Raw genomic sequence first — 13193 nt, forward strand, 5'->3', positions numbered from 1 at the left:
CATACTATATCTACACTGGATATAATACAATATACGGATTCCTCCCCACAGATCAATGTACATTTTATAACATCATTCATACTATATCTACATTGGATATAATGTAATATACTGATCCCTTCCCATACGTCAATGTACATATAATAGCAAAATCGTTATTACTATATCTACATTAGGTATAATGTCATATACTGATCCCTGCCCACAGATCAATGTACCTACATTTAATAACAATATCATTAGTACTACGTCCACATTACATATAATGTAGTATACTGATGCCTTCTCACAGATCAGTGTAGATTTAATAACAACATCCTTCATACTATATCAACACTAGGTATAATGTAATATACTGATCCCTTCCCACAGACCAAGGTGCCTACATTTAGTAACAATATCATTATTACTATATCTACATTAGATATAATGTAATATCCTGATCCCTGCCCACCGGTCAATGTACATGTAATAACAACATCGTTCATACTATATCCACATTAGGTATAATGTAATATAGTGATTACGTCCCACAGATCAATGTACCTACATTTAATAACAATATCCTTAGTACTATATCCACATTACACATAATGTAATATACTGATTCCTTCCCACAGATCAATGTACATTTAACAACAACATCATTCATACTATACCTAGAATGGATATAATGTAATATACTGATCCCTTCCCACAGATCAATGTACCTACATGTAATAACAACATCGTTCATACTATATCCACATTAGGTATAATGTAATATAGTGATTACGTCCCACAGATCAATGTACCTACATTTAATAACAATATCCTTAGTACTATATCCACATTACACATAATGCAATATACTGATTCATTCCCACAGATCAATATACCTTTAATAACGATATCATTAGTACTATATCTACATTCGATATATTGTAATATAGTGATTCATTCCCACAGATCAATGTGCCTTTAATAACAATATCATTAGCACTACATCTACATTCGATATAACGTAATATAGTGATCCATTCCCACAGACCAATGCACCTTTAATAACAATATCATTAGCACTATATCTACATTCGATATAACGTAATATGCAGATTCATTCCCACAGATATGTATATATAATAACCATATCATTAGTACCATACCTACATTCGATATAATGTAATATACCGATGGATTCCCACAGATCAATGTACATTTAATAACCATATCATTAGTACCATATCTACATTAGATATGTAATGTACATTTAATAACAATATCATTATTACTATATCTACATTAGGTATAATGTCATATACTGATCCCTGCCCACCGGTCAATGTACATTTAATAACAACATCGATCATACTATATCCACATTAGGTATAATGTAATATAGTGATTACGTCTCACAGATCAATGTACCTACATTTAATAACAATATCCTTAGTACTATATCCACATTACACATAATGTAATATACTGATTCCTTCCCACAGATCAATGTACATTTAACAACAACATCATTCATACTATATCTACAATGGATATAATGTAATATACTGATCCCTGCCCATAGTTCAATGTACCTATATTTAATAACAATATCATTAGTACTATATCCACATCACATATAATGTAATATACTGATCCCTTCCCACAGATCAATGTACATTTAGTAACACCATCATTCATACTATATCTACACTGGATATAATACAATATACGGATTCCTCCCCACAGATCAATGTACATTTTATAACATCATTCATACTATATCTACATTGGATATAATGTAATATACTGATCCCTTCCCATACGTCAATGTACATATAATAGCAAAATCGTTATTACTATATCTACATTAGGTATAATGTAATATACTGATCCTTCCCACAGACCAGGGTGCCTACATTTAGTAACAATATCATTATCACTATATCTACATTAGATATAATGTGATATACTGATCCCTGCCCACCGGTCAATGTACATTTAATAACAACATCGTTCATACTATATCCACATTAGGTATAATGTAATATAGTGATTACGTCCACAGATCAATGTAACTACATTTAATAACAATATCCTTAGTACTATATCCACATTACACATAATGTAATATACTGATTCCTTCCCACAGATCAATGTACATTTAACAACAACATCATTCGTACTATATCTACACGAGGTATAATGTAATATAGTGATTACATCCCCCAGATCAATGTACATATAACAACAATATCATTCATACTATATCTACATTGGATATAATGTAATATACTGATCCCTTCCCAAAGGTCAATGTACATATAATAGCATAATCGTTATTACTATATCTACATTAGGTATAATGTAATGTATTAACTACATCCTACAGATCATTGTACATTTAATAACATCATTCATGCTATAGCTAAATTGGATATAATGTAATATACTGATCCTTTCCCACAGATCAAGGTAGCTACATTTAATAACATTATCATTAATACTATATCTACATGAGATATAATGTTATATACTAATCCCTGCCCACAGATCAATGTATATTTAATAGCGATATCATTATTACTATATCTACATTAGATATAATGTTATATACTGATCCCTGCCCACAGTTCAATGTACCTATATTTAATAACAATATCATTAGTACTATATCCACATCATATATAATGTAATATACCGATTCCTTCCCACAGATCAACGTAGATTTAATAACAACATCATTCATACTATATCAACACTACGTATAATGTAATATAGTGATTACATCCCACAGATCAAGGTACATTTAATAACAACATCATTCATACTATATCTACATTGGATATAATGTATTATACTGATCCCTTCCCACAGATCAAGGTGCCTACATTTAGTAACAATATCATTATTACTATATCTTCATTAGATATAATGTAATATACTAATCCCTGCCCACAGATCAATGTATATTTAGTAGCGATATCATTATTACTATATCTACATTGGATATAATGTAATATACTGAACCCTCCCCACAGATCAATGTACCTACATTTAACAACAATATCATTAGTACTACGTCCACATTGCATATAATGTAATATACTGATTCCTTGCCACAGATCAGTGTACATTTAATAACAACATCATTCATTACATATCTATTTTGGGTACAATGTAATATAGTGATTACATCCCACAGATCAATGTACATGTAATATCGATATCATTATTACTATATCTACATTAGATATAATGTAATATACTGATCCCTGCCCATAGTTCAATGTACCTATATTTAATAACAATATCATTAGTACTATATCCACATCACATATAATGTAATATACTGATCCCTTCCCACAGATCAATGTACATTTAGTAACACCATCATTCATACTATATCTACCCTAGGTATAATGTAACATAGTGATTACATCCCACAGATCAATGTACATTTAATAACAACATCATTCATACTATAACTACATTGGATATAATGTAATATACTGATCCCTCCCCACAGATCAATGTACATTTTATAACAACATCATTCATACTATATCTACATTGGATATAATGTAATATACTGATCCCTTCCCATACGTCAATGTACATATAATAGCAAAATCGTTATTACTATATCTACATTAGGTATAATGTAATATACTGATCCCTGCTCACAGATCAATGTACCTATATTTAATAACAATATCCTTAGTACTATATCCACATTACACATAATGTAATATACTGATTCCTTCCCACAGATCAATGTACATTTAATAACAACAGCATTCATACTATATCAACACTAGGTATAATGTAATATAGTGATTACATCCCACAGATCAAGGTACATTCAATATCGATATCATTATTACTATATCTACATTAGATAAAATGTAATATACTGATCCCTTCCCACAGATCAAGGTGCCTACATTTAGTAACAATATCATTATTACTATATCTACATTAGATATAATGTAATATACTGATCCCTGCCCACCGGTCAATGTACATTTAATAACAACATCGATCATACTATATCCACATTAGGTATAATGTAATATAGTGATTACGTCTCACAGATCAATGTACCTACATTTAATAACAATATCCTTAGTACTATATCCACATTACACATAATGTAATATACTGATTCCTTCCCACAGATCAATGTACATTTAACAACAACATCATTCATACTATATCTACAATGGATATAATGTAATATACTGATCCCTGCCCATAGTTCAATGTACCTATATTTAATAACAATATCATTAGTACTATATCCACATCACATATAATGTAATATACTGATCCCTTCCCACAGATCAATGTACATTTAGTAACACCATCATTCATACTATATCTACACTGGATATAATACAATATACGGATTCCTCCCCACAGATCAATGTACATTTTATAACATCATTCATACTATATCTACATTGGATATAATGTAATATACTGATCCCTTCCCATACGTCAATGTACATATAATAGCAAAATCGTTATTACTATATCTACATTAGGTATAATGTAATATACTGATCCCTGCTCACAGATCAATGTACCTATATTTAATAACAATATCCTTAGTACTATATCCACATTACACATAATGTAATATACTGATTCCTTCCCACAGATCAATGTACATTTAATAACAACAGCATTCATACTATATCAACACTAGGTATAATGTAATATAGTGATTACATCCCACAGATCAAGGTACATTCAATATCGATATCATTATTACTATATCTACAATAGATATAATGTAATATACTGATCCCTTCGCACAGATCAAGGTACCTACATTTAATAACAATATCACTAGTATTACGTCCACATTACATATAATGTAGTATACTGATTCCTTCTCACAGATCAGTGTAGATTTAATAACAACATCCTTCATACTATATCAACACTAGGTATAATGTAATATACTGATCCCTTCCCACAGACCAAGGTGCCTACATTTAGTAACAATATCATTATTACTATATCTGCATTAGATATAATGTAATATACTGATTCCTTCCCACAGATCAATGTACATTTAACAACAACATCATTCATACTATATCTACATTGGATATAATGTAATATACTGATCCCCTCCCACAGATCAATGTACCTACATTTAATAACAATATCCTTAGTACTATATCCACATTTCACATAATGTAATATACTGATTCCTTCCCACAGAACAATGTACATTTAATAACACCATCATTCATACTATATCTACACGAGGTATAATGTAATATAGTGATTACATCCCACAGATCAATGTACATATAACAACAACATCATTCATACTATATCTACATTGGATATAATGTAATATACTGATCCCTTCCCACAGATCAATGTACATTTAGTAACACCATCATTCATACTATATCTACACTGGATATAATACAATATACGGATTCCTACCCAAAGATCAATGTACATTTTATAACAACATCATTCATACTATATCTACATCGGATATAATGTAATATACTTATCCCTTCCCATACGTCAATGTACATATAATAGCAAAATCGTTATTACTATATCTACATTAGGTATATTGTAATATACTGATCCCTGCTCACAGATCAATGTACCTATATTTAATAACAATATCCTTAGTACTATATCCACATTACCCATAATGTAATATACTGATTCCTTCCCACAGATCAATGTACATTAACAACAACATCATTCATGCTATAGCTAAATTGGATATAATGTAATATACTGATCCCTGCCCACAGATCAAAGTACCTACATTTAATAACAATATCATTATTACTATATCTACATTAGATAAAATGTAATATACTGATCCCTTCCCACAGATCAAGGTGCCTACATTTAGTAACAATATCATTATTACTATATCTACATTAGATATAATGTAATATACTGATCCCTGCCCACCGGTCAATGTACATTTAATAACAACATCGATCATACTATATCCACATTAGGTATAATGTAATATAGTGATTACGTCTCACAGATCAATGTACCTACATTTAATAACAATATCCTTAGTACTATATCCACATTACACATAATGTAATATACTGATTCCTTCCCACAGATCAATGTACATATAACAACAACATCATTCATACTATATCTACATTGGATATAATGTAATATACTTATCCCTTCCCACAGGTCAATGTACATATAATAGCATAATCGTTATTACTATATCTACATTAGGTATAATGTAATGTATTAACTACATCCTACACATCATTGTACATTTAATATCATCATTCATGCTATAGCTAAATTGGATATAATGTAATATACTGATTCCTTCCCACAGATCAATGTACATTTAATAACAACACTATTCATACTATATCTACACTAGGTATAATGTAACGTGGTGATTACATCCCACAGATCAATGTACATTTAATAATATCATTCATACTATAACTACATTGGATATAATGTAATATACTGATCCCTTCCCACAGATCAAGGTATCTACATTTAATAACAATATCATTATTACTATATCTGCACTAGATATAATGCAATATACGGATTCCTTCCCACAGATCAATGTACATCTAATAACAACATCATTCATACTATAACTACATTGGATATAATGTAATATACTGATCCCTTCCCACAGATCAATGTACCTACATTTAATAACAATATCATTAGTACTACGTCCACATTACATATAATGTAGTATACTGATTCCTTCTCTCAGATCAGTGTAGATTTAATAACAACATCCTTCATACTATATCAACACTAGGTATAATGTAATATACTGATCCCTTCCCACAGACCAAGGTGCCTACATTTAGTAACAATATCATTATTACTATATCTACATTAGATATAATGTAATATACTGATCCCTGCCCACCGGTCAATGTACATTTAATAACAACATCGTTCATACTATATCCACATTAGGTATAATGTAATATAGTGATTACCTCCCACAGATCAATGTACCTACATTTAGTAACAATATCCTTAGTACTATATCCACATTACACATAATGTAATATACTGATTCCTTCCCACAGATCAATGTACATTTAACAACAACATCATTCGTACTATATCTACACGAGGTATAATGTAATATAGTGATTACATCCCCCAGATCAATGTACATATAACAACAACATCATTCATACTATATCTACATTGGATATAATGTAATATACTGATCCCTTCCCAAAGGTCAATGTACATATAATAGCATAATCGTTATTACTATATCTACATTAGGTATAATGTAATGTATTAACTACATCCTACAGATCATTGTACATTTAATAACATCATTCATGCTATAGCTAAATTGGATATAATGTAATATACTGATCCTTTCCCACAGATCAAGGTAGCTACATTTAATAACATTATCATTAATACTATATCTACATGAGATATAATGTTATATACTAATCCCTGCCCACAGATCAATGTATATTTAATAGCGATATCATTATTACTATATCTACATTAGATATAATGTTATATACTGATCCCTGCCCACAGTTCAATGTACCTATATTTAATAACAATATCATTAGTACTATATCCACATCATATATAATGTAATATACCGATTCCTTCCCACAGATCAACGTAGATTTAATAACAACATCATTCATACTATATCAACACTACGTATAATGTAATATAGTGATTACATCCCACAGATCAAGGTACATTTAATAACAACATCATTCATACTATATCTACATTGGATATAATGTATTATACTGATCCCTTCCCACAGATCAAGGTGCCTACATTTAGTAACAATATCATTATTACTATATCTTCATTAGATATAATGTAATATACTAATCCCTGCCCACAGATCAATGTATATTTAGTAGCGATATCATTATTACTATATCTACATTGGATATAATGTAATATACTGAACCCTCCCCACAGATCAATGTACCTACATTTAACAACAATATCATTAGTACTACGTCCACATTGCATATAATGTAATATACTGATTCCTTGCCACAGACCAGTGTACATTTAATAACAACATCATTCATTACATATCTATTTTGGGTACAATGTAATATAGTGATTACATCCCACAGATCAATGTACATGTAATATCGATATCATTATTACTATATCTACATTAGATATAATGTAATATACTGATCCCTGCCCATAGTTCAATGTACCTATATTTAATAACAATATCATTAGTACTATATCCACATCACATATAATGTAATATACTGATCCCTTCCCACAGATCAATGTACATTTAGTAACACCATCATTCATACTATATCTACCCTAGGTATAATGTAACATAGTGATTACATCCCACAGATCAATGTACATTTAATAACAACATCATTCATACTATAACTACATTGGATATAATGTAATATACTGATCCCTCCCCACAGATCAATGTACATTTTATAACAACATCATTCATACTATATCTACATTGGATATAATGTAATATACTGATCCCTTCCCATACGTCAATGTACATATAATAGCAAAATCGTTATTACTATATCTACATTAGGTATAATGTAATATACTGATCCCTGCTCACAGATCAATGTACCTATATTTAATAACAATATCCTTAGTACTATATCCACATTACACATAATGTAATATACTGATTCCTTCCCACAGATCAATGTACATTTAATAACAACAGCATTCATACTATATCAACACTAGGTATAATGTAATATAGTGATTACATCCCACAGATCAAGGTACATTCAATATCGATATCATTATTACTATATCTACATTAGATAAAATGTAATATACTGATCCCTTCCCACAGATCAAGGTGCCTACATTTAGTAACAATATCATTATTACTATATCTACATTAGATATAATGTAATATACTGATCCCTGCCCACCGGTCAATGTACATTTAATAACAACATCGATCATACTATATCCACATTAGGTATAATGTAATATAGTGATTACGTCTCACAGATCAATGTACCTACATTTAATAACAATATCCTTAGTACTATATCCACATTACACATAATGTAATATACTGATTCCTTCCCACAGATCAATGTACATTTAACAACAACATCATTCATACTATATCTACAATGGATATAATGTAATATACTGATCCCTGCCCATAGTTCAATGTACCTATATTTAATAACAATATCATTAGTACTATATCCACATCACATATAATGTAATATACTGATCCCTTCCCACAGATCAATGTACATTTAGTAACACCATCATTCATACTATATCTACACTGGATATAATACAATATACGGATTCCTCCCCACAGATCAATGTACATTTTATAACATCATTCATACTATATCTACATTGGATATAATGTAATATACTGATCCCTTCCCATACGTCAATGTACATATAATAGCAAAATCGTTATTACTATATCTACATTAGGTATAATGTAATATACTGATCCTTCCCACAGACCAGGGTGCCTACATTTAGTAACAATATCATTATCACTATATCTACATTAGATATAATGTGATATACTGATCCCTGCCCACCGGTCAATGTACATTTAATAACAACATCGTTCATACTATATCCACATTAGGTATAATGTAATATAGTGATTACGTCCACAGATCAATGTAACTACATTTAATAACAATATCCTTAGTACTATATCCACATTACACATAATGTAATATACTGATTCCTTCCCACAGATCAATGTACATTTAACAACAACATCATTCGTACTATATCTACACGAGGTATAATGTAATATAGTGATTACATCCCCCAGATCAATGTACATATAACAACAATATCATTCATACTATATCTACATTGGATATAATGTAATATACTGATCCCTTCCCAAAGGTCAATGTACATATAATAGCATAATCGTTATTACTATATCTACATTAGGTATAATGTAATGTATTAACTACATCCTACAGATCATTGTACATTTAATAACATCATTCATGCTATAGCTAAATTGGATATAATGTAATATACTGATCCTTTCCCACAGATCAAGGTAGCTACATTTAATAACATTATCATTAATACTATATCTACATGAGATATAATGTTATATACTAATCCCTGCCCACAGATCAATGTATATTTAATAGCGATATCATTATTACTATATCTACATTAGATATAATGTTATATACTGATCCCTGCCCACAGTTCAATGTACCTATATTTAATAACAATATCATTAGTACTATATCCACATCATATATAATGTAATATACCGATTCCTTCCCACAGATCAACGTAGATTTAATAACAACATCATTCATACTATATCAACACTACGTATAATGTAATATAGTGATTACATCCCACAGATCAAGGTACATTTAATAACAACATCATTCATACTATATCTACATTGGATATAATGTATTATACTGATCCCTTCCCACAGATCAAGGTGCCTACATTTAGTAACAATATCATTATTACTATATCTTCATTAGATATAATGTAATATACTAATCCCTGCCCACAGATCAATGTATATTTAGTAGCGATATCATTATTACTATATCTACATTGGATATAATGTAATATACTGAACCCTCCCCACAGATCAATGTACCTACATTTAACAACAATATCATTAGTACTACGTCCACATTGCATATAATGTAATATACTGATTCCTTGCCACAGATCAGTGTACATTTAATAACAACATCATTCATTACATATCTATTTTGGGTACAATGTAATATAGTGATTACATCCCACAGATCAATGTACATGTAATATCGATATCATTATTACTATATCTACATTAGATATAATGTAATATACTGATCCCTGCCCATAGTTCAATGTACCTATATTTAATAACAATATCATTAGTACTATATCCACATCACATATAATGTAATATACTGATCCCTTCCCACAGATCAATGTACATTTAGTAACACCATCATTCATACTATATCTACCCTAGGTATAATGTAACATAGTGATTACATCCCACAGATCAATGTACATTTAATAACAACATCATTCATACTATAACTACATTGGATATAATGTAATATACTGATCCCTCCCCACAGATCAATGTACATTTTATAACAACATCATTCATACTATATCTACATTGGATATAATGTAATATACTGATCCCTTCCCATACGTCAATGTACATATAATAGCAAAATCGTTATTACTATATCTACATTAGGTATAATGTAATATACTGATCCCTGCTCACAGATCAATGTACCTATATTTAATAACAATATCCTTAGTACTATATCCACATTACACATAATGTAATATACTGATTCCTTCCCACAGATCAATGTACATTTAATAACAACAGCATTCATACTATATCAACACTAGGTATAATGTAATATAGTGATTACATCCCACAGATCAAGGTACATTCAATATCGATATCATTATTACTATATCTACATTAGATAAAATGTAATATACTGATCCCTTCCCACAGATCAAGGTGCCTACATTTAGTAACAATATCATTATTACTATATCTACATTAGATATAATGTAATATACTGATCCCTGCCCACCGGTCAATGTACATTTAATAACAACATCGATCATACTATATCCACATTAGGTATAATGTAATATAGTGATTACGTCTCACAGATCAATGTACCTACATTTAATAACAATATCCTTAGTACTATATCCACATTACACATAATGTAATATACTGATTCCTTCCCACAGATCAATGTACATTTAACAACAACATCATTCATACTATATCTACAATGGATATAATGTAATATACTGATCCCTGCCCATAGTTCAATGTACCTATATTTAATAACAATATCATTAGTACTATATCCACATCACATATAATGTAATATACTGATCCCTTCCCACAGATCAATGTACATTTAGTAACACCATCATTCATACTATATCTACACTGGATATAATACAATATACGGATTCCTCCCCACAGATCAATGTACATTTTATAACATCATTCATACTATATCTACATTGGATATAATGTAATATACTGATCCCTTCCCATACGTCAATGTACATATAATAGCAAAATCGTTATTACTATATCTACATTAGGTATAATGTCATATACTGATCCCTGCCCACAGATCAATGTACCTACATTTAATAACAATATCATTAGTACTACGTCCACATTACATATAATGTAGTATACTGATGCCTTCTCACAGATCAGTGTAGATTTAATAACAACATCCTTCATACTATATCAACACTAGGTATAATGTAATATACTGATCCCTTCCCACAGACCAAGGTGCCTACATTTAGTAACAATATCATTATTACTATATCTACATTAGATATAATGTAATATCCTGATCCCTGCCCACCGGTCAATGTACATGTAATAACAACATCGTTCATACTATATCCACATTAGGTATAATGTAATATAGTGATTACGTCCCACAGATCAATGTACCTACATTTAATAACAATATCCTTAGTACTATATCCACATTACACATAATGTAATATACTGATTCCTTCCCACAGATCAATGTACATTTAACAACAACATCATTCATACTATACCTAGAATGGATATAATGTAATATACTGATCCCTTCCCACAGATCAATGTACCTACATGTAATAACAACATCGTTCATACTATATCCACATTAGGTATAATGTAATATAGTGATTACGTCCCACAGATCAATGTACCTACATTTAATAACAATATCCTTAGTACTATATCCACATTACACATAATGCAATATACTGATTCATTCCCACAGATCAATATACCTTTAATAACGATATCATTAGTACTATATCTACATTCGATATATTGTAATATAGTGATTCATTCCCACAGATCAATGTGCCTTTAATAACAATATCATTAGCACTACATCTACATTCGATATAACGTAATATAGTGATCCATTCCCACAGACCAATGCACCTTTAATAACAATATCATTAGCACTATATCTACATTCGATATAACGTAATATGCAGATTCATTCCCACAGATATGTATATATAATAACCATATCATTAGTACCATACCTACATTCGATATAATGTAATATACCGATGGATTCCCACAGATCAATGTACATTTAATAACCATATCATTA

The sequence above is a fragment of the Osmia lignaria genome, chromosome 3, assembly GCF_051020975.1.
Source record: "Osmia lignaria lignaria isolate PbOS001 chromosome 3, iyOsmLign1, whole genome shotgun sequence".
Lineage (NCBI taxonomy): Eukaryota > Metazoa > Arthropoda > Insecta > Hymenoptera > Megachilidae > Osmia > Osmia lignaria.